This window comes from Panthera pardus, unplaced genomic scaffold, assembly GCF_024362965.1.
Source record: "Panthera pardus isolate Hobbes unplaced genomic scaffold, ASM2436296v1 HiC_scaffold_22, whole genome shotgun sequence".
Classification (NCBI taxonomy): domain Eukaryota; kingdom Metazoa; phylum Chordata; class Mammalia; order Carnivora; family Felidae; genus Panthera; species Panthera pardus.
In genome coordinates, this window is record NW_026526788.1 from 30,891,831 (window position 1) to 30,917,813 (window position 25,983).

General features: G+C 54.0%; 2 protein-coding genes across 4 annotated transcripts in view; one reads left to right on the forward strand and one right to left on the reverse strand.

The window, feature by feature from the left end:
* Window positions 1–25,983, reverse strand: part of PRF1 (perforin 1) — a 261,612-nt gene that overhangs the window by 164,041 nt on the left and 71,588 nt on the right. The window lies entirely within an intron of this gene.
* The window catches only part of PALD1 (phosphatase domain containing paladin 1), a 74,190-nt gene continuing 48,671 nt past the window's right edge, over window positions 465–25,983 (forward strand). The window contains exon 1 of one of the 3 annotated variants that reach the window (XM_053888555.1): window positions 465–485. The gene's annotated coding sequence lies outside the window, so the exon portion shown is untranslated. Of the gene's footprint in view, window positions 486–1,171; window positions 1,280–1,408; window positions 1,696–25,983 lie in introns of those variants that run through there. The other 2 variants (XM_019444431.2, XM_019444430.2) reach the window with 2 other exon arrangements.

Sequence of the window (25,983 nt, forward strand, 5' to 3'; positions counted from 1 at the left end):
CCAGCTTATGGATGAGGAAGTTGGGGATCAGAGAGTTTATGTCATGTTTCCCAGTTTGAGCCTAGCTTTGCTGGACTGTGACGGCCGTCAGATGTGCATCTCTGGCCACGCCTGGACTTTCTCCTCCCTTCTCACACATCTCTTTTGGGGAAAAGGCAGGCCTGGAGCTGAGGGCAAATCTTCCCTGGGCCTCAGTTTCCTCATCCACTAAAATAGGGGTAATAACAGTACTTAGCTTATAAAAATCATCCAGGTGAATGAAGCATTTGAAAGGTGCTGGAGACCTGGTAATAGAACCACAAACGACAACCATTTCTTTCGTCTTCATTTATTCCCAGGGCGAACTGGGGTGCTCTCTGTTCAGCCCAGCGCCCTCTGGCCTGATTTTGGAAAGGGGTGAAGACAGCGCTGCCTTCCTCCGGGGGAGACCTGGCTCCACCGACTCCGGCTCCAGCCCTGAGTGGGGGCGAGGCAGGTAGTGACAGGTGAGGAAGAAGGATTTCCCGTGCGGAGAGAGGGAGGAAGTGACTCACTAACCACAACAAAGCTAGTCTCCCGGAGAGGAAGCAGCGGCGGGAGACTGAACGCACGTGGGGACCAGCGGGGGCGTGCGAGCCACCGGCCCACGTGGGCTGCTGGGGCATCGGGATGGGAGCGGGGGCACCTAAGGGGCGGGGCTTGTGCGTGTCACTGCCGACAGGCCTGGAATAGGGGCAGAGGGACCCCTCCCCTTCCAAAGTTTCTGCCCCACTCTTCCCTTTAAGCCTCTGGGAACTGAGGGGCGTCCAGGGCTTGGGAAAAAACCCACGACTGAGAGGACAGTCTGCTCTTTACGCCCGTTGACACTGCGGGGGCTGAGGCCCAGAGAGGTCAATCGTCTAGCTCAGGTTGCACAGCACTGTGGGGCATTTATTCAGGCTCCCTGATACTCATCTGGGTCTCACCGAGGCACAGCCTGGCTTTAAAAAGCAGAGAGGGGCGAGGGAAACCCCGGCCTGCAGATCTCCCGGGGAGCTGGAGTTTGGGAGGGGGTGTGGCGCCGAAAGCTTTTGCTTCTTTCAGCCAGAGAGGCTGGATGGAGGCTTTGGGGATCTTCCAGAAGGAGCCGAACTAATGACAAGGGAAGAGGAACTGGCTTCACAGGCATTCTCCCCCGCCCCAAACTTTTCCTCCTAGCAGAGGGTGGGCGGGCAGAGGGAGGAAGCGGGGCCGGAGAAGGTGGGGCCAGCCGTTCCCTCTCCGCCCGGGAGCTGCGGATGCCAATCCGGACGCGGCTTGGGTGAGTGTGTCTTTAAATCCGAGCCCCCCGCCTCCTCGGAGGCTGGGGCGGGGGCTCAGGCTGGCTGGTGGTGGGGGGGGGGGGGCGGCAGGCGCGTTGATTGGCGGCCTGGCCGGGTCCGCCCCTCGGCGTGGGGGGCGCGGGGCGCGCGGGGCACCGAGCTGCGCGCTGGCTCCGGGGCGCGCATCTCCCACCGCAGGCTAGCGCGGGCTGCAGTTCTCCTGGCCTCGCCTCTTGCGCCCGGCCTGCCCGCCTCCGGAGCCGCCTCTGCCCACGGATGGGCTGGGGAAGTTGGGAGGAGCGAGCCGGAGCCCGCGCCGGGCGCGCCCCGCCGCTGCCTGACTCGGCGCCCGCAGTCCGGGCGCAGCGCGCCAGCCGCAGGAGCGCGGATGCCCCCCGGAGCCGCGTGTTGGCAGGTACCGACGCGTCCGCACCCGGGGCTGGCGAGGGGAGGGCAGATCTGGAGTCCCCTGGGCAACCCCGGCCCGGGGGCTGCTCAGACCACCCACTCCCCATCCCCCGGGGCGCATGCCTCCTGGGGTCCCCGGAGGGGAGAGGTTCTGGGCTCCCGTCCAAACCCGCACGGAATTAATGCCTGGGAGAGAAGCGGGACCTCAGTAAAGAGTGGGAGGTTACTGAGTCGTTTGCCGGGCGCTGGGCTATCTCCTTCCCCACGGTTTCCCTCGCACCAGGCTAAACGTGGGCTGGCAGCGCCTCCACTCTTTGGGGCTAGGCCTGGGACGCGGCGTCTGAGCCAGGCTCACTGTGCAGTCGGGAGGAGGGAAGCCGCCTCATGATCTACTCATGGGGTCCCTGGGCTCATCTTTAAGGGGCTTGGGGCCCATGGAACTGGTTAGAGTTAAGAGGTCACAATGGGCTTTGCTTCTGAGCCCCTTTGGCCCTCTCCCTCTCTAGGCCTGGGTCTCCCGGGAGATCCCCTTTTCATCTTCAGAGATTTTTCCTGAAGAGTCCGTGACTTGTAGGAAAGCAAAGTGGGGTGTGGGAGACCTACTGCACCTGACTCTAAAGTAGCCAGGATGGCTGGAATGTGTTTTTATCTCTTGGGGAGTCAGAGACGGAAGCAAGCTTCCTGGCTTCAAGAAGCTTCTGGGATTCTTTCCTCTCGCAACCAAAGGTCTAGGGACCAACTCTTTGGCTTCGGTGCAGAGCAGCTAGACCCAGTGTCTGAGCACCTCTTAAATGCCACGCCCCGGGCTCTGCTGGGGAGGATGGGAGGATGGGAGGGTGCTGTCCTCAGGTGGCTCAGCCGTATGGGGAATACAAGACAAACATACAGAAAAGTTTGCTGTTATAGGCTTTCAATACCAGTCCCGGACTAATAATAATAGTTGAAAGCCAAGAGGCTACCCATGATTAATGGCTAAATGAGTGACACAGGCTGCGATCATTGGGGGAGGAGCTGGAATCCAGTTCTCATGCAGTCCTATGCATGTGTTCAAATCTGTATAAAATGTTCCAGCACCATACCCATCCCTCCTTGTTACTCTGCTCATAGTGAGGACCTCTCACCACTTCTGTGGACAGGGAGCAGCGGGGGGGGGGGGGGGGTTTCAGGAGATTCTCTTGCTTGTATGCGCCCCCAGCCCCACTCTCGGACGGTCTTTCCCTGCTGGTAGATTTCTGAAGAAACCCATTTGGTTTTTGGGGTCAGGCTGAGCATGGGACTCCCCCAGGTTCTTTGGGGCTTGTGAGGTTTGAGGTCTAGGTCCAACCTTGTAGGAGGTTCCGAGGCCAGCAGGGGGAAGTCCTCACTTCATTTCTGAAGAGCCTCTATTGCTGGGGGCTGGGGATGCAGTTGGAAGGCTAGAGGCCCTGAGCCCGAGTTTCCAGTGAGTCCCCTTGCTGGCCATCAAGTATTGAAGTTGGGGTGATGGAGGTGGGTGGGTAGGGCAGGACTGGCTTGATGTGGGTGGTACCGGGGCAGCCCTGACCTCACTCTGAGGTTCTGCTGTGTCTGGGGCTCTGCCCCCCTCCCCCGTCATCTCTGGTAGCTTTCTGCTTTCTGGAACAATTGGTGGAGGTGGCATTGTGCTTGTGCCCATGGCCTTGGGCACCGTTCTGGGAGAGGGTGTTGCTGAGCTCCCCCCCCCACAGCCGTGGCTGGCATTGTGAGCACTTGTGCGAATACACCCACCCGCCTGCAAACAGTTGGCACACACAGAGTCACCCGGGCACAGGTGGGGGATACTGGCGTGGGCAGAGATGTGCGCGTGCTTGGGTTTACAGCTGCGTGGGCAGAGACAGAGAGCAACTGGATGAGGACATGCGTGAAGACCCGGGAAGGCAACGGAAGTGGGCAAGCAACCCAGGGGTATAGACGGGTACAGGGGCAGCAATGTGGACACGTGAACGTGGACCACACACGGGCCACCGAGACCGTATGGGCGGATTACACCTTCACGGGGGCTCGAACCTCCCCATACAAAAGGCAGATGTATAATGGGCAGGCACATGGATGGCGGGCGTGGATGTGAGCTCACATGCATGGACACGAGACATGGAGTCACGTGGAAGTGACTCGAGTACCTGGGCAGACGTGGAGCTGGCTGTGGGCTCCCGGGGGATATGGACACATATACCTGCTGAGTCACCTGACGGCAAGGCCAGGACATGGACCCAGGTGGGTCTCAAGATGCAGTCGAGGTGGGCACTGTTCGGTTATCCCCGTGACTCCGGGGTGCAGGGGTGGTGGGGGTGCAGGTGATCTGTGGTGCGGTTTTGTCTCTAGACCCCCACTGGGGTTTGGAGCCCCCAAAGAGCTTGGTATTCTCTGTTTTACTCCGAGAGTCCTCTGACCTCCCCTCTCCCTAAGTTACAGGGCTGGGTACGTGCTGTAAGCACCAGCAGGGCCTCCTCAAACCTTTGAGTTTCATCTTCCTGTGGTTTCCAGAAGTTTCCTCAAGTGAGGCTGTGTGGCCTGGGTAGAGGAGGAACCTGACTGGGGACTCTCCTTCTGAGCCCAAGCCTGAGGGTCTCTGGCAGGGAAGGGACCATTCTTTTTTTTTTTTTTTTTTTTTTTCAATTCATTTATTTCTTTTTTTAGTAACCTCTACACCCAACATGGGTTCGAACTCATGACCCAGAGATCAAGAGTCTCAGGTTCGTGGTGCCTGGGTGGCTTATTTGGCTAAGCGTCTGACTCTTGATTTCAGCTCAGGTCATGATTTCACATGAGACCTGCTTAGAATTCTTTCCCTCTCTCTCTCTCTCTGCCCCTTTCCCGCTAGGGCGCTCCCTCTCTCTCAAAACACATAAATAAACTTAAAAGAAAAGTCTCAGACTACCGACTGAGCCAGCCAGGGAAGGATCATTCTTAGGGGAGAGAAAGAGTAGACACGCAGTGGGGTCCTTGGTGAGACCATTGCCCTGTGTGGACTGCCCCTCCTCTAAACCCTGGGCCTGGACAGACAGGGAGGGGGGCCCGCCACCTCTGGCTGTGGTCGCTTCCGCCCTGCCCAACCTGGAGATCGGGAGCCTGCTCAGAGTCTAGACGTAGCTTGACACGTAACTTACGTTAAGTGACACGTAACTTACTGCATGACCCTGCGCGAGTTACTTAATGTCTGAATTAACTTGCCTTTAGCATGAAACTCCTCATCTTTAAAATGGGGCCAGTAACCCCTAGCCATTGAGAGCGTTTTAAAGGTTAAATGGGAGAAAATCAGTAGAAGGCGTGTAGCCCAGGGTATGGCACAGAGCAAGTGCCTGTCAGCGGAGCTTTGATCGCGAGCCTTCCCCTGCGGCCAGGACCACCCCCCTGCCCCCCCCCCCCCCCCACCATAGAGCTGCTTCAGCAGGCCACGTGCCTGGGAAGGCTGGGCAGGCAGACACCTCTCATCTGAAAGCTGGAGGGCTTTGTCCTCACCCCTTGCCCACCAGCCACTCCTTAGCCCTGTGGGATCTCCACATGCAGGGTCAGGAAATAGCAGGCAGGGCGTATGGAAGCTTGGGTCTGCCGCCTGCCAGGCCTCTGGGAGGGGAGCCAGTGGTTTGCTAAGAATAGCCCCAAATCACGGCTCTGCCTCCCAGCAGGCAGCCGTGTGCCTCCCCAGTATGGGCCGAGCTGTAGGGCCTTGGATGTTTCTTACAACTGGTGCTTGGCACCCGGATGGGGCCGGGAGCAGCAGGCTCAGACTGGGAAGAGGTTCTGCTACTGTCCCTGGGTCTTTGGCTGGGACCCGGGGAAAGAGAAGGCCTGGGAAGCACTGGCCATTAGAGTCTCTGAGTTCCTCTTCCACTCAGAGCCTGTCCTAGCAACTGCTCCCGGAGCATCTTCCTGCCCGCCAGTGGATCTGTAGTGATGGAGAACACTGGTTTGAAATTTCGGGTCCTGTTCTCACTAGCTGTGTGCCCGCGGGCAGCTCACTTACCTTCTCTGTGCTTGATTCCTTGTGTGGCAGGGTTAATGATAGGAACTCCCTTATAGGGATGTCGCAAAGATGAGAGGAAGATCTTTCATGGAGAGCCCTTGGGGTGGCCTGTGGCTCATAGTAACTGCTCAGTAAACATCAGGTGCCGCTGTCATTACCCTGATTCCTACTTTCTCAGCAGAAGGAGAGATATGTGAGGCCAGGGTGTTTGCGCAGTGCCTGATGGTCGGAAGGCAACAGGGTGCCTCTAGATTGGGGTTCCTGGCCCTGGGTTCAGTGCGAGGTGCAGGGGACCAAAGGTGAGTGAGACCCTGTCCCTTCTGGGTGAGAGAGGCACATTCATACGTTGTATAATACCCGACTGGCACCTTCCCAGGTCTGTGCCATCTGTGGTGGGAGCTGGAGGCAGCCGGAGGGAGTGGCCTGCTAGGGGGTGGGGCAGTGCTTCAGGTGGGCTTTGAAGGATGGCCAAGAGTTTGCAAGGGTGAGGGAAGGCTTCAAGCAGAAAGAGCAGCCCGTGCAGAGGTGTGACCGCTTGGTGTGTTTAGGAACGTGGACAGATCCGTGCACATGGGGAGGGGACCCACACTTCGCATCCTGGCCCATCAAGAGAGTCCTTGCATGCTGGGACCTTCTGTCCCTCCCACTCTGGGCTCCGAGGCAGCCCTGGTTTCCCTGTTAGGACACAAGCTGGAGGCCTCTCACTTTCCTTTTACGAATCACGTCTGCTCTCCCCTCAGTCTCCAGAGACCCTGCTGCCTCTTATAAATGCCTGCCAGCCCTCCCTGGGGGCGCTCGGTTTTGAGCTGGGGCTCCAGATGGCTCCTGCTTCAGGAACATGCTTATTTTTGCTTTTAGTTAAGATACCCATAGGTTAATAGGTCTCCCTTCTTGGGAATGAACTGAAAGCCTTTGAAGACTCCTTAGCTTTTCCTGCGGAGCGAATGTCTGTCTAATAGTGGAATTCTGGGACCTTGGGAGGTGTTTTGTATATTTCCTATAACCGACGTGTGAACTGGTGTTAGCTCCGAGAGGTTCCCCTTCTTGGCTGGGGTTCTCTGATGAGAAAGACACAGGGCATCTGGGGCTACCTACATGCCCAAGGCAGGCAGTAGGGAACATCTGGGAACTGGGTGTCTCATGCTGACCCCAAGGACTCCCAGGGAACTAGGGCTTTTGGAAATTCCAGGAGGGAGGGTGTGGTGTTGGGAGGGCCGTGGGTCCATTGCGGTGCCTCCCGCCCTCGCCCATGAGGAACGGCCCCACTGCCAAGGGATGGTGTTGGCCTCATGCAGGAGAGAGGTGGGTGCCCTCAGATGACCTTGGCCTTGCCAGCCTCTGCAGCCTGCCAAGCCCCAGGGCCTGCCTGCCTGCAGGCTGTGTGGCTTCTGTCCAGAACTTCCCCAGAGTGTAAGACAGGGACGCTTGGATGTTTTGAAGATTGTTGGATGTTTAGAAAGCACAGAGGGGAGTTTCCCCTCCTCTTTTCTTTTCCTTTTCCTTTTCCGGGAACTGTAGACCCCATGAATAAGTTAACCCTCTTCTGCTGGTCCCAGGTGGCCGTTGGACATGTCCTCTTTGACTGCCACCCTGGAGTTACACTCCTTCCTCCTGGAGTCCCTGAAGCTGGTGCTGACCTCTTAATTCCCTGGGGCAGCCCTCCATCAGAGCCCCAGGACCCAGCCAGGATGACCTCATCCAGCCTGGAACTGATGGGACCTCTTCGCACCCACATCCTGGCCCAGCAGCTTTTCAGCCTTAGTATGATCATCTTCTCAGGGGGTGCTCACTCCCTGCCCCATTGGCAGCCCAGCTCACGGACTTTGGGCGTCTCAGGAGTTCCCAGGTGCTGCTCTGTTGGCTCACTCCAGGGCCTGTTGGGAAGTTCTGGTTTTCAGATGCCCCAGAGAGAAGGGCCCTCCCTGGAGATCGGGCCCCTTGAGGGAGGTGAGCAGATCTGAGCAGATCTCTCCTCTACTGGGCCCCGAACCAGGCCTGAGGCATAGGTGGATAAACCCTAGACTGGCATTTCACCGCTGCGTTTGAGCCCAGTTTCTCATCTGCAAAATGGGTGTAGTAATTTTTTCCCTCCCTACCTTTAAAAAAGTTTTTTTTTAAATTGAGGTGACATTCACTAGACATAAAATTAGCCATGTTTTTCCTAATTTTTAAATGTTTATTTATTTTTGAGAGATAGAGAGCGATCGAACGAGCACAGGGAAGGGGCAGAGAGAGAGAGGGAGACACAGAATCCGAAGCAGGCTCCAGGCTCCGAGCTGTCAGCACAGAGCCCGACGCGGGGCTCGAACTCACGGACCGCGAGATCATGACCCGAGCTGAAGTCAGACACTCAACCGACTGAGCCACCCGGGCACCCCTAAAATTAATCATTTTCTTTTTTTTTTTTTTTTTAATGTTTATTCATTTTAGAGACAGAGAGAGACAGAGCATGAATGGGGGAAGGTCAGAGAGAGAGGGAGACACAGAAACTGAAACAGGCTCCAGGCTCTGAGCTGTTAGCACAGAGCCCGATGCGGGGCTTGAACTCACGGACCGTGAGATCATGACCCGAGCCGAAGTCGGACACTCAACCGACTGAGCCACCCAGGCACCCCTAAAATTAATCATTTTCTTTTTTTTTTTAATTTTTTTTTTAACGTTTATTCATTTTAGAGACAGAGAGAGACAGAGCATGAATGGGGGAAGGTCAGAGAGAGAGGGAGACACAGAATCTGAAGCAGGCTCCAGGCTCCGAGCTGTCAGCACAGAGCCCGACGTGGGGCTCGAACCCACGGACCGCGAGATCATGACCTGAGCCGAAGTTGGTCGCCCAACCGACTGAGCCCCCCAGGCGCCCCAAAATTAATCATTTTCAAGTGTCCAGTTCAGTGGCCCGTACATTCACAATGTTGTTCAACCACTGCCTCTGTCAAGTTCCAGAACGTACACCCATCACCACAAAGGGAAACCCGGACCCACTGAGCAGCTGCTCTCCTTTCCCACCTCTACCTGATGTTTTACGAGTGTGTTGCGGTATGTGTACCATGAGATTTGTGCGCTCTATAAACGCACAGCTGCATGAGTGTTGGTAACTGCCAGGGACGTACGGCCACCCCCTTGGTCAAGTCTGGCATCACTTCACCGCCCGGAAGGCCCCCATGCCCCACCTCCTCTCTTCACTAGGAAGAGGTAATGCCATCAGCGGTTTGCTGAATATCCCGGGTGTTTCTTCTGTGCCTCTGGGTGAATTTGTGTAGTTTTGATTTGGGGATGTAACTCGCCCTGGGGCTGTGGCCCTGGGGCCTGCTTTTTCACTCAGCTCTTGGTCTTGGGAGGGTCCCAGCACTGCCGTGGGAGCTCCTTGCACACCCCCTGGGAGCCCAGGGCCCAGAGACGGGAGCCTGGGCCATGCAAGTTGGTGTCCCTCTGCCCCTGGCTCCGAGCTGGGGCTCAGCCGGGCTTTGGGGAGATAGAGTGAGGGCTTCCTGAAGGTGGTCCATTCAGAGCAGGTTTCTGGAGGAGGGAGGCGTTGGAACACAAGAGATCAGACTGTCCTGGGGGTGGGTGAGTTGGTAGCTGGGCATCTGGGTGGACGTGCGTTCCTGCTTCCGTCACCACCGCCTCCCAGCCGCGGGGGCTTCCTCTTCCTGTCTCCTGACACATCGCTGGAAGGATTAGGCCCAAGGAGAGGATGATTTGTTGGGCGATCAAAGATGGACCCTGGAGGCCTCCCTTCTTGTTGCAGTGAAGATGCACCTTATTGAGGCAACAGGAACCCTGCCTTGGGTGTGGGGGTGGAAGGTGGGTGGAAGGTAGGGAGTCTGTGGCCTCCTGAGGAAGAGGGGCCTCCTGTGCTCAGATTTGCATGCTCCTGGCTCTACCTGACCCCAGCCAATTGGGTCACGGAGGCTCTGCATCTGTATTGTCTTGCTTCTTTCCTTGACCGTTGCCATCCTCGTATGAATGGGCCACACTCTGTGCATACTTACAAACATCGGTTGTTTTCGTTGTTTTCAAGTTTTTCCAAGTTGAATAATTCAACATAGTGTCTCAGTACTGTTGTATGAAGTGAGTCCCGTGACATAGGAATCTTGAGTTGTGTTCCGATATGGGCTTATCTTGTGATTTAGGATTTCATCTCAGCCTCCTTCTCTGAGCCCTTGGGGATGGTCTAGGGGGAGGGAGAGGGGAGTGAGCCTTGAAACTAACAACAGGTGGGTTTGCTGATTTCCCCTGTGATTTCTTCAGCTTCATGCTGCTCAAACCTGGGTAACACGTGGACCCTTCCCCCTTTTTAAAATAGCTTTTTGGGATATAATTCAGTTGCCATACAATTTCACCAATTTAAAACATACGATGCAACCAACATACCTGGGTGGCTCAGTCGGTTGAGTGTCCAACTTTGGCTCAGGTCATGATCTCAGGGTTCATGGGTTCGAGCCCCACGTCAGGCTCTGTGCTGACAGCTCAGAGCGTGGAGCCTGCTTCGGATTCTGTGTCTCCCTCTCTCTCTGCCCCTCCCCCACATGGGTGCACACAATCTCTCTCTCAAAAATAAACAAACGTTTAAAAAATAAATAAAACATATGATTCAGTAGCTTTTAGTGTATTCACAGAGTCCTGCCTCTGTCACCACCGTCTAATTATAACATTTCACCAACCCTAAAAAGATACTCTGTACGTATTAGTCGTCACTGCCTATCCCCAGCCCACTAGTCTACTTTCTGTGTCTATAGAGTTGCTTACTCTGGACATTTCATATGGAATCATACAGTGTGTGTGTTTTTGTGGACTCCCTTTTAAAGGAAAAGAAAAGCCTCACATGTTGATTTAAATGTTCTTATTAGAACATAACTAAAATGTGTCCAGATATAAAACTAGATAGAAATGACTCAGGCTTACTTAGTTTCTGTATGACAGTGAAACAAACATGAAACACCAATAAAACCAGAAAGCCAACCCATTGCGAGGGAACAGTGTTAATTTATTGGAAGGACGTAAGCTGCACCTGCGTTGCCAGTGTTGTGTTGACAGTAGAGAGCCGGGACTCTTCTGTTTTCCCTTGCTTCTGTCGCCTGAACTTGCTGTACAAAGTGGCATTAATGAGGTTGGCTGCGTAATTCTGATCACTCACATTAGACCCCAGACTGCCAGTGAGTAATCCCCAAGTGTCTGTTTCAGTAGTGTATCGTTTTGTATCTGTTGGTCTTGGGAGGGCATGGAAGCTCTGCATCTGTGGAGCTTGTTTGAAGAGAAGGGTAGAATAGTGGTGTTCCTGGAATCTGCATATAGTAGCCCTTAAACCCACTTCTTGTGGGGATCAGGCGTTTGGCACTAACAGGTGGGTTTTGCTCAGTTCACACAGATGCTGTTAACATGAACATGGTCCCGACTCCTAAGAGGCTGGGCCTCTGGGCACATCCAGGCTGCCATGGGCTATGTGTGGGGTGGCTCAGTTCTCCACCCCACCCCCTCCTCTGTTTGAACCATCACCTTTGTTTGTACCATGTGCAATGATGTCATTTGGCCTTCACAGGAAAGGAACTCGGTTGTAAACAAACTTCAGCAGACTTCAGCCCCAAATGGCATGGCAGTGCTTGCTTACAAGGTCGCTCAGATGACCCAGGGCATGCTCTCATTACTTTTTTAAAAAAAATTGAGGTGAAATTCACATTACACAAAATTAACCATCTTGCAAACATTTTTTCTTTGTGTTTATTTTTTTTTTAATTTTTTTTTTTTAACGTTTATTGATTTTTGAGACAGAGAGAGACAGAGCATGAACAGGGGAGGGGCAGAGAGAGAGAGACACAGAATCTGAAACAGGCTCCAGGCTCCGAGCCGTCAGCACAGGGCCCGACGCGGGGCTCGAACCCACGGACCGCGAGATCATGACCTGAGCGAAGTCGGACGCTCAACCGACTGAGCCACCCAGGCGCCCCTCTTTGTGTTTATTTTTGAGAGAGAGAGAGAGAGACAGAGCCAGTGAGCATGTGCACAAGTTGGGGAGGGGCAGAGAGGGAGACACAGAATTGGAAGCAGGCTTCAGGCTCTGAGCCATCAGCACAGAGCTCTATGCGGGGCTCAAACTCACAAACTGCTAGATCCTGACCTGAGCCGATGTCGGACGCTTCACCGATCGAGCCACCCAGGCGCCCCTTTTTGCTGAATAATAAAACCATTGTATGGATATACCACATTTCCACATGTCTTAATCCGTGTATCAGTTCATGGACATTTGGGGTGTTTCCACCTTTTGCCTGCTGTGAATGGTGCTGCTGTGAACATGGGTCTACAAGTATTTGTTCGGATGCCTGTTTTTAGTTCTCTTGGGTATATTCCTAGGAATGGCATTTCTGGGTCATACGGTAATTAATTCTATGTTTAACTTTTTGGGTTTGATAGTCGGCAATTAGATAGTGGTGATGGTTGTACAACATTGTGAAGGTACCAGATGCCACCCAATTTGTACTTTAAAAGGGTGACTTTTATGGCGTGTGAATTAAATCCCCAAAAAAAAAGAGACCGAGCTCACAGATCCCAGAGCAGACATCCGTGGGGTCTGGATTGAGTCACGTTGTCAGCGCTGGAAAGCCCACGGTCCTGCGTGGCCTCGTGGGGTCCTGCAGACTTCCTGCATGGTGGGGACGTCGGGTCCCAGCTCCATGGTCCCTGTTTGGGGTGGTAGGTGAGAGCGGTAGGAACCCAGTGGGCCAGCTGGCCGCCTGCCCTCCACCTTAGCTCATTCCGTGTCTTTCTGGCTTCTCATCGACAGGTATTCACAGCAGAACTCTGTTCCCTCGGTTTCCCCATCTGTGAAGTGGGCCTGTGAGCAGCCGGCCTTGGCCGTGGCCCAGGCTCTGTGGGCAGGGGAAGCCTGGAGACGTGCCGTGCTGACTTCCCCTCTGGATCCACTTTTTCCCTCTCTGCCTCTCGTATCGCTTTCCCCACGGGCCTCAGGACCAGCTCGTCTTTCTTGGCAGGTCTCCAGGGCCTGCTGCTTTCTTCTGAGGCTGCTGCGGGGGGCGTGAGACCGTGGCTCTCTTGTCTGCTGGGTCCTCACTGCACGCTTGCCTCCCCCAGTCTGTCTCATCTCGTTCTTTAGGCCAAACACCTGAGTCATCCATTCCTCTGTTTCTCCCACGCCTCCGCAGGCCCTGTCGGCCTCCCTCTCACAGCGGATCTAGGGTGAACCTTTTCCCTCACCTTCCCCACGCCGCTGGCCGAGCCTCCAGGGGCCCTGGCAGACTCCACACAGGTCCGTTTTCTTCCACCTTTGTTCCCCCCTCATTCCCCGACAGATTCTTCTAACGCAGCAGCCAGGGTGACCTTGTTAGGATGTGAAAGTCAGAGCAAGGCATTTCTCTGCCCAGGGGCTCTGGTGGCTCCCCATTTGCTCACAGGGAGAGCCAGTGTCCTTAGTGTGGCCTCCAGGACATCCCCATCTAAAACCCACCCCCTCGCTCACTCTACACCACCCAAACTGCCTCATGGCTCCTCCAACCCACTGGGAACACCCCCACCTCAGGGCCTTTGCACAGGCTGTCACCTCCACCTGGGATGCTTTTCCTCCAGAGAGCTGCATAGCTTCCCATCCTACTTCCTTCAGATCTTTACTCAAATGCGAAGCCTCCCTTAGATACCCCGTCCAAAATTTCATGCGTCACCCCCATAACCCTTTTCTTTCTTATCACTGTCACCTCTCCATACACTATATATTTTACTAATTTATATACCATGTTTCTGTGCCTCCAGCTAGCATGTGTAAGGCAGGATTTTTGTTCTGTATTGTCAGCTCCTAGAACAAATTCTCCCTCCTAGGAGATGCCCCAGAAACATTTGGAGGATGTCTGCCTGAAGAGGGCACGAATTAGCCCATTTTATAGATGGGGGAACTGAGTCTCAGGTTGACGTGAACCTAGTCTCTTGACTCCCATCCAGTTCAGTGCTCTTTTGCTGAGCCATGGTTTCTACCTCCTTCTCCCTGTATCCCTGTTTCCAAGGAAAGCCATGCTAAACCGTGTGGGTTTGAGCCTTTAAAGCTGCTCTTAGGAAGTTCACCTTGTTAGTATGGTAATTATGGAACTGACAGGTGTATCTCCTGGCATTTGTGCAGAAATGATGGCAACATCAGTCCCCATTTATGGAGGCTCACTCAGCGCTAGGCGCTGAGCTTCGCAGATTAGATGACTTTATTTCGATTTGAATCTCACAGTGTCTTGAGAAGAAGGAACTGTCATCGACCCCACTGTCCAGACAAGGAGGCGGAGCCATTTCATATGGGCAGAAGGGACAGAGATCGATAACTTCTTAAACCAGTGAAGATGTGGGGACACTGGCCCCCTTTTTTAAAAAATTTTTTTTAATGTTTATTTATTTTTGAGACAGAGAGAGACAGAGCATGAACAGGGCAGGGGCAGAGAGAGAGGGAGACACAGAATCCGAAGCAGGCTCCAGGCTCCGAGCTGTCAGCACAAGCCCGACGCGGGGCTCGAACTCACGGACCGTGAGATCATGACCTGAGCCGAAGTCGGACGCTTAACCGACCAAGCCACCCAGGCGCCCCAACACTGGCCCTTTTAAGCAATGCTGGTTGCTGGGCAAAAGGCTGCCGCCTTTTGGAGGACGGTAGAATCTACTACAGCTTTTACACGCACATTTTTATGTAAGCAGTGTGAATTTGGGTAGCCTGTTCTAAAGACGCAAACTATCAGGATGTGAGTCTGTGCACCGGGATTTTGTGGCCAGTGAGCTGGAGACCACATTGTCTCCTTTCAGTTCTGGGTTCTTCCCTCCCTCGGGACATTTGCCCCTGCTGTTCCCTTTGCCTGGCATGCTTTCTCACGTGGCCCCAACCTTCCCCGTCCTCAGGTATCAGCACAGACCTTCTGTGACTATGGCACCTAAAAATACATCTTTTCCCCACCTCGCTCGTTGCCTGTCTGAGCTTCCCAGTCCCGCATCACAATGTACACGGTATGTCGTGTTCTTTGTTGTCTCCCTCCATCTCTGTCTCCCTCTCTTTTCTCTCTCTTGTTGGAATGGATGCCTGTTCCACGAAGGGACAGGACCGTGCTGGTTGGTTGACACAGGGGATACTTAGTGGCTATTAGCTGAAGGAATGGTGCTACAATGAAATGGTGTGCCAGCATTAGACAGACAGGGTTGGGGTTCTGTGTATGAACTGGAGGGGCGTTTGTGTTGTCTACTTAAGGGGGAAGAAACCTTGTAGTTTACGAGGTGGGCTTAGAGGAGTCTGGAAGGGTGTAAACTTTTTCTTTATAAATCCATCTGTCTTGGACAGCAAGTACACATACTTATGGAATAAAAAAGCCTGGCCAACAACAGGAAAAGAAATCAGAGAAGGAAAAAAAAAATGTACCCAATCAGAGGGAACATCAGGATTTGAACCCTGGCCCTTCTGCCTTCCAGGCCACATTCTTCCCCACCACCCAACCCTTTCCACACACAGACTCTCTGTATAGCCTCGCTGCAGTCTTCAGAGGAAGGCAGAGTGTGAGTTATTAGCTGTTTGTATTTCATTCTGTAAATCAAGATCTAATTTACAGACAGGAAGTCAGAGCATAGTTTGATGGATTGTTACAGGTGTATCACCTGGGTGACCCCCTATCCAGACCAAGATGTGGAACATTTTCAGCACCCTGTAAGGTTCCCCGGGGCCTCTTCCTGGTCAGCGGCCTGTCCCCACACTCTCAAGCGTCTGTGCTTTGGAGTGCCCTCCCGAGGGTTAGTCTTGCTCGCTCTTGCATTTTGTGTAAATGGAACCTTCGAATATGAACTGTTGTTATCTGGATTCTTCTGGCTCGTGAACTCTGTGAGCTTCATCTGCGATGCTGCAGGCCTTGGCAGGTTGTCCCTTTTCATTGCTGTGTAGTATTCCCCCGTATAGGCGTACCATCACGTGCCGATTTTTCCCCGAGAGATGGACTTCAGGCTTGTGTCCGGCTTTTTGTGACTGTGAAAAAGGCTGATGAACACCCCTGCCTGTCTCTTGGTGGACACACACACACACACACACACACACACTTACTTCTCTAAGATGTATGTATTCCCAGGGGTGCTTGCTGGGTGCTGGGATAGAAGGCTCATTTTACCAAGAAGGAAGCGAAGGAGACAGAAGATCTGGAAGGGGGAAGGGACTTGCCCAAGGTGACACAGTGACCCAGGCCCTCTCTCCCCTGTTCTTACCCACCTCCCGCCCCCAGGGTGCACCTGCTTCTCAACCCAGCCCTGTGGGTAGGGTTGTCCGGCAGGCGCCCGTGTGGGGGGTGGGCCTCTGGAGGGTCGTATTTCCAGGTCTCCTTACACTGGGCAAGCCCACAGAGTTCTTGCTCATGCACCTCCCCCCCCCCCCCATCCCTGGCCCTAGAGATGGTGGGCGGGCCACAGTTTGCCTTCCTTGGTGGTGGGTGCTGGGACCGATGCGGAGCTATTCTTGTTCATTGGATGCTGGTGCCTGAGGCTGGCCAGCTGGCCGGGCACAGGCTGGGATTGGCATGTTTGGGCTACTCTGGCATTTTTGGCCTGGGAGTGTGTGCACGTGTGAGTGCATGTGCACACATGCACACACGAGGTGTGAGTGTGGCCCTGCATCTCACACTCACCGTGCTCCTGCCTCGTGCAGACCCCATCTCGTACTGGGAGGGGCCTGGCGGAGTGGTTTGGGCTGATCGGTGCACCCCTGACTCGGGCCCAGGAGGAATGCGTGTACCTCTTTCCTCAGCACCCACCACCTGGGTCTCTGATGGCATGAGTTCCCCGGGAGGTGGTGCCCTTAGCTCTTTCCGTGCCCATCCCACCTCTTGACCCTGAACTATCCAAGGGCAGGCACGACAACTAACATGGGCATCCACAAAAGCAGTTTTTTGAACGAGCCCTTTTTAAAATTAAGATTAAAAAAAATATATATATATATATATACCATAAAGTGTGCCCTTGTAACCTTTTTTTTTTTTTTTTTCTTTTTGAGAGAGAGTGTGCACAGGAGAGAGGCAGGGAGACAGAAAGAATTTCAAGCAGGCTTCATGCTCAGCGGAGAGCCTGATGCAGGGCTTGATCCCACGACCCTGGGATCATGACCTGAGCCGAAATCAAGAGTCAGACGCTCAGCCTCCTGAGCCTCCCAGGCGCCCCCACTTTTAACCATTTTCGATTGTACAGGTCGGTAGTGTTACGTACGTTCACGCTGTCGTGCAGCCACCTCCACTGTGTCCAGAACTGTTTCCTTTTCTGAAACCAGACTTGGAGCCTGTGAAACACTGACTCCCCACCACCTCCCCTCCCCTGACCCCTGGCAGCCATCCTTCTGCTTCATGCAGTATTTGCCCCTTTTTTCTGGCTTATTGGAACATTTAGCATAGTATTTTCAAGGTTCATCCATGTTGTAGCACGTGTCAGAATTTAATTGTTTTTTTTTGAGGCTATAATTGTTCTTTTGAGCTTATTTTAAAGGTACCTTAGATCCTCAGGGTTGAGGGAAGGTGTCAGCTTGATGGTGGGAGTGGGGACAATTAATATTTATTCGGGGCACCTGGGTGGCTCCGTTGATCGAGCGTCCGACTCTTGGTTTCGGCTCAGGTCATGCTGTCACGGTTCATGGGATCAAGCCCCACATCGGGGTCTGTGCTGACAGCGTTGAGCCTGCTTGAGATTCTGTCTCTCCCCCTCTCTCTGTCCCTCCCTGCTCCCTGTCTCTCAGGATAAATGAATAAATTTAAAAAAATAATATTTATTCACACTTACTAGGGACTGGTCCTTCCCCATGTTATCTCATGTAATCCCCACCACAGTATTATCCTCGGTTTACCGATAAGGGGATTAGGCTCAGAGAAGTTGAGTAAGTTGGCCAAGGTCACACAGCAGGTCTTAGGCCAGCCAGGATTGGAGGCCGGGTTGGCCTGCCGGCACAGCCCATGCTCCACATTCCCGCCCCCAGGGCAGTGCCCAGGTCAGGCTCAGAGTCATTTCCTTGAATGCTTCTTGTCACCTCTCCACAGCTGAGTGTGGAGCTGATCGGTGCCAGCTGGTGCTCAGGAAGCAGTGGCAGCGGCCCCTCCTCCCTGGCCGGGTCCTCGTGCCTGGGCCCCAGCTTCTGTTAAAAGCGCCTCTGTGAAGCAGCCACCCTGGGCGAGGCAGGGGTCTGCGGGGATGTGGTCCTCAGTGCCCCCCGGCACAAGGCTGGCAGGGGCCGCCGGGTCCAGGGCGGCTGACGGCAGGATGTCGCTGTTGGCAGGACTTTCCCTGTACGAACAGCCAGCCACCAGGAGCTTCTGGATCCAGAGGATAGATAAACAGGAAGAGGGAGAAACTTAAAAATATTTTTCTTCCCCTGCTGTGCCCTGGTGTTTTCTCCCTGCCCTGCCCTCGGTCGCCAGAGGCTTAAAGTGGCCGAGTTCTTCCCCCGACCAGGAGCCGCCCAGAGGCCTGGAGAGCCAAGCAGGCGGGTTTCAGGTCTTAGGGTTTCAAGTTTTGTTTTGCCTGGTGGGCTGGGATGAGCCTGGGCGTTAGGGCCAGGCGGGCCCGAGTTTGAATCCTGGCTCCGCTGTTCCTTTGCCGTGTGATCTAGGCCAGACCACCGGCCCGGGCGTGGGGCGGAATAGCGGTGATACGTGGCCCGCGGGAGAGTCTGGAGGGATAGCACGGCGGTGGGTATTTGTTGGGCGCTGGCTGGCTGTGTGTGTGCAGGCGGGTGTGTACCAACGAGCACTCTCTCTGTTAATCCTCACGGCCCTCAGAGTAGGCCTGGGTCTTGTCTTCATCTGACGGATGTTGGAGCACAGAGAGGTTGAGCGTTTCTGTCGAGATCACACCGCTGGCGGTGGCGGGGCTGAGGCCGAAACACGGTCCGTGTCCTCCGCGCCCTGCCGTGCTATGGTCTGGCGTCACGTGCACAGCGAGGCACACGGTACCATTGGTATTGCGAATTTCTTTCCCTTCTCCTGTACAGAGAAACCCGGTGTAGTTGGGGATGCGGGGCGGTGGGGTGAGGCCTGCGGAGCTTTGGGCCCCAGTGGTCCCGGAGTCATATCTAGCCCTTGCTGAGGTGGCTTCCCGTGTGTTGCCTCTTCCAGGCAGCCCTCTTAGGTTGACGCAGGGCATCATCATGCAGCTCTACTGTTGCCCCGGTCTGGGCAGCACGTCTCACCCCACAGAGCAACATCCTGACTCTCTGGCACAGCCCCCGGGTCAATTGAGGCTCACCCCAACCCCACCCCACCCCGTATTCTGGCCTCACAAGTACCTTGATACTTCTAGGAGACTGCACAGTGCCAGGCATTTCTTCCTCCATGCTCTTTCCTCCGTGCAGAATGCCTTTCTTGTCTGTCAAATGTTGCTCATCCTTTAAGGTCCAGCTCGGTGGTCTCCTCTTCCAGGAAGGCTCCCGTGAGTTCCTGACCCTGAATCAACATCTCCCTCCTCTGTGCAGCTCAGTGTAGTGGGAGAGGTCCTAGAGTCCCTGTCCTGTTGTCAATCTCTCTGAGCCTCAGTTTCCGTATCTGTGGACTGGGGATAAAAGGAGTGGGGGAGAGGAGAAAGCCAGGATTTTCTCATTCCGGCCTGTGTGGACTTGGCAAGAGCCCAGTGAGGAACGGCCCTCTTAGGGTTAACTCCTTGCCATGTCAGGGACGGAAGCAAGGGCAACAGAGGGTGAAATGAAGTCACTTCCCTGCCTGGGGGTCTGCCATGTGCCTGGCCTTCTGCATAAATCCTGTTTCCTCCTTGGCCTCCATGTGCCCACCCACTCCTGGCTCCCATGACCCCGAAGGTCACCAGCAGGTGGGGCTCCCGATGGAATGTTGGCCTGTCATTCATCCGGCGAGGTCACTTCCTGTCTGGATCAGCCGTCCACCTTTCCTGCCATAGCCTTCCGCGTAGAGGTTTCATGGGAGTGATGGGTGTTGGTTTCAAAGGAGGCTACCTGAGGTCAAGTCCAATGTCCAGCCTGCACTGTACTCTGGGGGGCATTTCCTTGGGGGGGCTCTGTGGGCATCCCCCAGGGCTGTCCCTCAGGCTCCTGGGCCTCCAGTTCTTCCTCTGTGGAACCTGGGGGGAGGGGCTGTGTGTCAGATGAGCTCAGAGCACTCACTGGGTCAGGCCAGGACATCCATGACCTCATTTAACCCTTTCTCCGCCACAGGGAAACAGGCTCAGGAGGCGGCCCAGGCTTCTGGTGGGGGACAGTGCTAGGGTCCTCGCAGGTCTTTCTGACTCCGACATCCAAATGATTTCCATGGGAAGGTGTTGAGCTTCCCAGCAGTAGCAACTCAGGAGAACCCTCACTCCTGTGGCCTTTTTCTGTGGGGTCCGGGGCTCTTCTTTTTTCTATCAATAGTATATGTTCATTCTAGAAAAATCAGAGAAAATAAACATAGGCAGGAAGATTAGGAGACCCATCCATGAGTCCAGTGTCCAGTGATAACTATGGTTCACCATTCATGTTTGGAGATTTATCCTTGCAGAAGTTTTTCGTGTGTGTGTATGTGTGTGTACCCTTTACACTGTATCTTTTTTCCCTAACGAAATATACAATAGATACTTTCCTATGTGAGTGAGTAAACTGTTACTCTTGCATTTGAAACGTTTAAATTGGAGTTGAATCGTTGAACATGCACAGAAAAGTACACACATCCCAAGTACACAGCTTGGTGATTCTACAAAATGAGGAGAGCCTCCCCCAGGTCAAGGAACGGAATTTTTCCAGCACCCGGACCCCTGCATCTCATCACCATCCCCTCCTTCCTGCCGCAGATGAGACATCTTGTCTGAGTTTTAGGGGAACGGAATCATATAGTATGTGTTTATGTTGGCTTTTTTTCACTCCGCATTCTTTTAAGTGACGTTCCTCAGACACTCTTTCCATTTTAATGACTGCATGATGACGTCCACGATACATTGGACTTTGACCACTGTTGATGTGAAAGATGTTTTGTCTTTGACTAATGTAAGCAAAGCTATGTCGGACAGTTCTGTGGCCATATCTCTGATTATTTCCTTTGAATCAGTTGATAGGAGATTTGCCGGATGTTCTGAAGGTGTTTTAGAATTGTTGCCAGATTGGCCACTAGGGGGCAGTGCTAGCTTGCATCCTGCCAGGTGCTTGGGAGAGAGCGGACCCCAGGCCCCCATGCTGGCCTTGGGTGTTTTCCTGCTGTTGTGCCTGTGATACCATGATAGGCAATATGTGGCATTTCATGGTTTCCAGAGTTCAAATTACAAGTTAGGTTGAACATTTTTCCCCTCACATTTATCGTCCATTTTTGTATCTCTCTTCTGTTGGGTTGTTGGGGTTTTCTGGGTTTTGGGTTTTTTTTCTGTTATGCCCTCGAGATGTACTTGTTTTCCTGTTTGAAAAAAGCTACATTGAATATGATAAATAATAGAAATATGTCAAAAATATCTTTACCCGGTTTGCCTTTTGCCTTTCAGCTTTGTGGTTTTCCTGTGTTGGTTAAAAGCTGACCATTTTTAAAAGATTTTTATAAGTAATCTGTAGACCCATCGTGGGGCTCAAACTCATGACCCTGAGATCAAGAGTTGCGAGCTCAACCAGGTGCTCCCGCAAATCACTTTAATGTGATTGGGTGACACTAGGATTCTCATATCTGCTCCTGCGTTCAAACTGTTGTGATACGTTGCTTCGATTGAAGTATGTGAAGAAAATCCAGCTTCACACAGATAGGTGGTTGGAAAAGGAAGGAGCATTTTATTAGCCTCTGGGTATTTTCTTTTGACACTATGTAACAATTCAGCATGTGATGGTTTCTTACAGGTCGGTTGAAATGCAGGATCTGCAAACATATTAAGGAATTTTTCGTATTTCATTGCATTAAAAGCCATGGGACTATCTTGCACTCTGAGTGGATCTTTTTCATTTTTTATTTTTTATTAAATTTTTTTAATGTTTATTTATTTTTGATAGAGAGAGACAGAGCATGAGCGGGAGAGGGGCAGAGGGAGGGGGAGACACAGAATCCGAAGCAGGCTCCAGGCTCTGAGCCGTCAGCACAGAGCCCCACGCGGGGCTCGAACTCACGAACCGTGAGATCATGACCTGAGCCGAAGTCGGACACTCAACTGACTGAGCCACCCAGGCGCCCCTCTGAGTGGATCTTTGACACAGGTGTGATTTTGTAACATCACATAGGGGTCATTGGGAAAATATTGGTTCCCTGGGTTATACCCATCTTCCAAATTTAGACGTTTCGGCAATTTTCAGAAATTACATACGTTAACATCGTCCCCCATATCGTCGCAAACTCTTTGTGTTTTGAGAGGCTGTCAGACTCACGGTGGCTGATGCAAGTTTTCCAAAACTCTGATGTTTCCCTTTAAGCTCAAACTTGATCATTGGCAACAAATGCCATCAGCTGCCTTCCTTGAAAGGACAGGCTTGCCTGGTTCATTTTTGAGAAAATGTCCGCCAGATACCCAATTCTGAATAACCCAATTCTGGCGTCTGTCTGTCTGTCGGCTGGTTTTCTGTGCACAAAGAGGCTAGTTTGGCAGACAGCTCTGGTGGGCTCACAAGTGCCATCCCCCCAGACACCTGTCGTACCCCCACACAGCCCAGGTACACACCGTCATTGCACAGAATAGCGAAAAGACACGTACGCAAGGCTGAACTTCAGTGAAATGAGCTCTTCTGCTTCATCCAGGACCTCCTTAGGTGACACTGGCATGTTCTGTCACTGTGAGTGACTCGGGCAGCCTAGTTCAGGGCCAGTGCGCTGCCCCTTGCTGAGTTTTACCTGCTGCCGTGGCTTTGCCTCCATTACTACAGTGAGACAGCAGTGATATCTCGGAGCTGTCCCGAGAATAGCGTTGACCTTGTGGACTCCTGGGAGGTGTTAGGGCCCCCGGTCCTGCAGGGTGTGCCGTCGGAGCTGTGGACCAGATGGTAGGCGAACGGCCTCAGCGCAGTGCTTGGGCCCGTCCGGGGCTCCGGGACATCGTGCCCGCTGCCGCCGTCATCCTCTCCCCGCTAACAGACCTGAGGCCGCACCTCGGGGGGTGGTGGTGGAGATGTTAAGCCATTTGGGGTTAGAATTTCGTCGTTTGTGATTTCAGATCCTGGTCAAGCTGCTAGTGTGTTTGGTCCTCAGGAGTGAGTGAAGAGCCCAGGGGACTTCTTAGGGACCCCGCTTTTCTTGTCCCTCTGGGAGGCGGGGGGAGTGTGAGTCAACGGGAGAGACCCGGGGGTCTCAGCCAGGCGATTCTCCTGCAAGGGTGGGGTCTGTTTCTCAGACGGGGGCCCTCAGAGTCGTCCTCCCCGCTTCCTGGCCTGGAGGGGCCTCCACAGCTTCTGGCCTTCATGGCCCTTCCTCACGAACCTCCTCCCAGCCCCCACTTTCTTGCAGCAGTCGAAACGTGGCTGCATTTACAGAGTGCCTGTTGCGTTCTGGGCCCTGGGCTAAACCCATCCGTACCGTCTCATTTATGCACACAGCGTAGACACCCACAGAACCGATCTTTTGGTTGGTTGTTGTTGTTCCTGAAAAATCTGTCCGGTTTTGTTCATTCGAGTGGCTACGTTGTGCCAAGCCCTGAGATGCCATCGGAGGCCAGCCCCAGCCCTGGCCGGCCGGGGGGCTTCAGGGTGGCAACAGCCATGCTGGGATGTGGTCTGGGGAAGGTGAAGGAGGCCTCCTGGTTCAGGGATGGGAGTCCGCGAGGCAGAGAGAGCAAGTGGGGCAGGAAGACGTGGAGTGCATGAACGCGAGGCTGGTGTGTGACCGGCAAACTTCATTTGCGGCTCAGCAAGGAAACTGACATCTGTGCCGTCACTGGAGGAAACCTGACTGGGTTGGACCAATTGAGAGATGGGGCAGCCTTGTCCTGGATGGGTCATTTTAAGAATTTTCAAAGGCCCCAGTTTCTGCCCTTCATAGACTCTAGAACACCCCACCCCAACCCCCTGGGCTGTAAGAGGCACCTCTGCGTTATTCTTATTTTTGTCATTATTGCTAATTATTTGCAAAGGCCCGTTGAGATGTCTGCTCCAGGGATTGAAAGAATTTCACTTTGGCTCGAGTTTAGAGAACAAGGGTGGGAGTTGGGGAGCCATAGGCCGAAGGGGAGGCTGGGTGTGCTTGGGGGGAGTCATGAATTGCTACGTGGTTCCTCCTTGGGTCTAAACTGACGTCTTTCATGCTGACCTGTCTCCTCTGCTTGGCGTGTTCCCTTCTGGGGAGCCGGAGAGCTCTTCCTCGGCAGGGTCTTTCCTGGCCCTGGGTGGACATGCTCCGTGAAGCAGATGGGCAGGGAGGAGCAGAAGAGAGGCGTAAGGAGACGCCTGGTCCTGGCCCTGCTGTCGACTGTCCCTGTGACTGTGGGCAGTTGTCTGGTCTACTCTGGACCTCAGTTTTCTCTTCTATAAAATGAGAGGAACAGACTGGGATCTCAAAGGTACATCTGACTCTGAGATGCATGTTCGTGAACAAGGTGGATTTAAACTGTGTATCGTGTGTGTGTGTGTGTGTGTGTGTGTGTGTTGGGCGGGACAAGGCCCAGGGCAGGTAGGCGCTGGTGGGAGCCCCTGCCCTGGGTACACACCTGAAAGTTTTATCCTCCCCTCCCCCGCCCCCAGCCCTCCCCTGCCCCACCCTCGGGGACCCCTGCAGCAGGGTGACTTCCTTCATGTTTGTTCTGCAGCAAAGGCAGATGTTTCCTACAGCTGGCCACTCAGCCTCCTGCCCTATTTTTAGCTCCATTGTTACCCATCCAGGGCATCTGGCCGCCTGGGGTGTATGACAGGCTGTGGCCCTGGAAGCGGTTCTCTTTTCTGGGTCCAGCATGTTCTCTGCCTTCTACCAGGTCCGTGGCTTAAGTTTCCTTCATCTAGTGGGAAAGCGAGGGTCGCGTCGGGAGAAATGGGAGAGGGTGGCTGGGTGTTGCATGAGAAAGAGCCCGGGCTGTGGAACCAGAGACCTGGTTCTGTTCTTATGTCATGCAGTAAACTCTCTGAGCCTCAGTTTTCCCGTCTGCTAAATGGCACAATTGCCTGTGTTTCTGCTTTTCTCGTAGGATTATTCTGAAGCTGAAACGGGACTGTGAATGTGGAATTTATTTAGGGGAATGATATTTGGGACCCACAACTATTGTGGGTTTAGCCCTGTGGCGGCCCTGGAGGAGCATGGGTCCAGAGTGGGGAGGTGAAGCATGTCCTTACCAAACCCCAGGCCAGGGAGCTCGAGGCTAAGCTTGCTGGGGTGCAGGCTGCACACTGGCAGGCTTGGAGAAAGAGGGGGCATTTCCACTGGACGTTGACGGAGGGAGTGAGGGGGTGAGGGCGGGGGGGGGGTGATGTCTCTGGTTGTGGGACCAGGGAGGACAGATGTAAGGGGGCAGGGAAGGGCTGGATGTGCCCTGGGAGGTCCGAGCAGGAAAGGGCTTTGAGCGTCTCCGGCCAGCCGCTCTGGAGCGGTCGCTGACGAGGAGAGGCCCCGTGCTGGGGTCTGGAGGCGGGAGGGTGTCCATCTCTCTTCCTGGGCTGGCAGCCAGCCCAGGGGCTCAGCTCCTGGCTGTACTGCACACTGGGCTGTATTGCACGTCGGACTTTCACAAAGGATCGGTTTTATACAAAGGGTTCAGCTGCCAAAACTGAACTTGAGTTCAGTACTGGGTTGTACTGAACTTGAGACCTGTCGGAAAGCCCAAGCTGGAGAGGGACATCCACCCGTGCCTTTTCTGCTCTGTACCGTAGGCCATCTGGGACCGGGGGTTGCCTGGAACTCTGGGGATGTGCAGGGTAATAGGGGCGGTGAGGGTGGGAAGAGGGGTCTTGAATGCCAAGCAAGGGAGTGTAGACCGGAAGCTGCAGAGGTAGAAGGATGGGGACAGACCCCAGAACTGGGTCCCGGATCTTCACGGCTCCTTGAAGAGATGCTTCAGGCCCCTGTGGCGTTTCTGGAGGTCAGAAGTGGGGTTCCAGCCTCAGTTCCCACTGGCCCTTTGGGGCCCAGTCCCTGGAAGCAGCGAGGAGAGCGTCAGCAAGACCCTGTGTGGGTGGGGTCTCAGGAAACTCTAGGTTTCTGCTGACCCTGATATGCTCAGATGCCCAACTTCTTGGAGCTGAGCAGGAGAGCATGTCCGGGCACTCTTAACCCTGTTCTCTGCAGGGTCCTCCCCCCCAACAGTCCCAGGTGCATGGAACCTGGACGTGGACGGAGCTTCAGATTCTCAGGAACAGAATGACTGCCCTCCCAGAGCTGACTGGGCCATCCCTGGGAATTTTTACATTCCCCTCCTCTTGCTCCCCATGAAAAATCCAACAGGCAGGGGCCCTCCCATCCA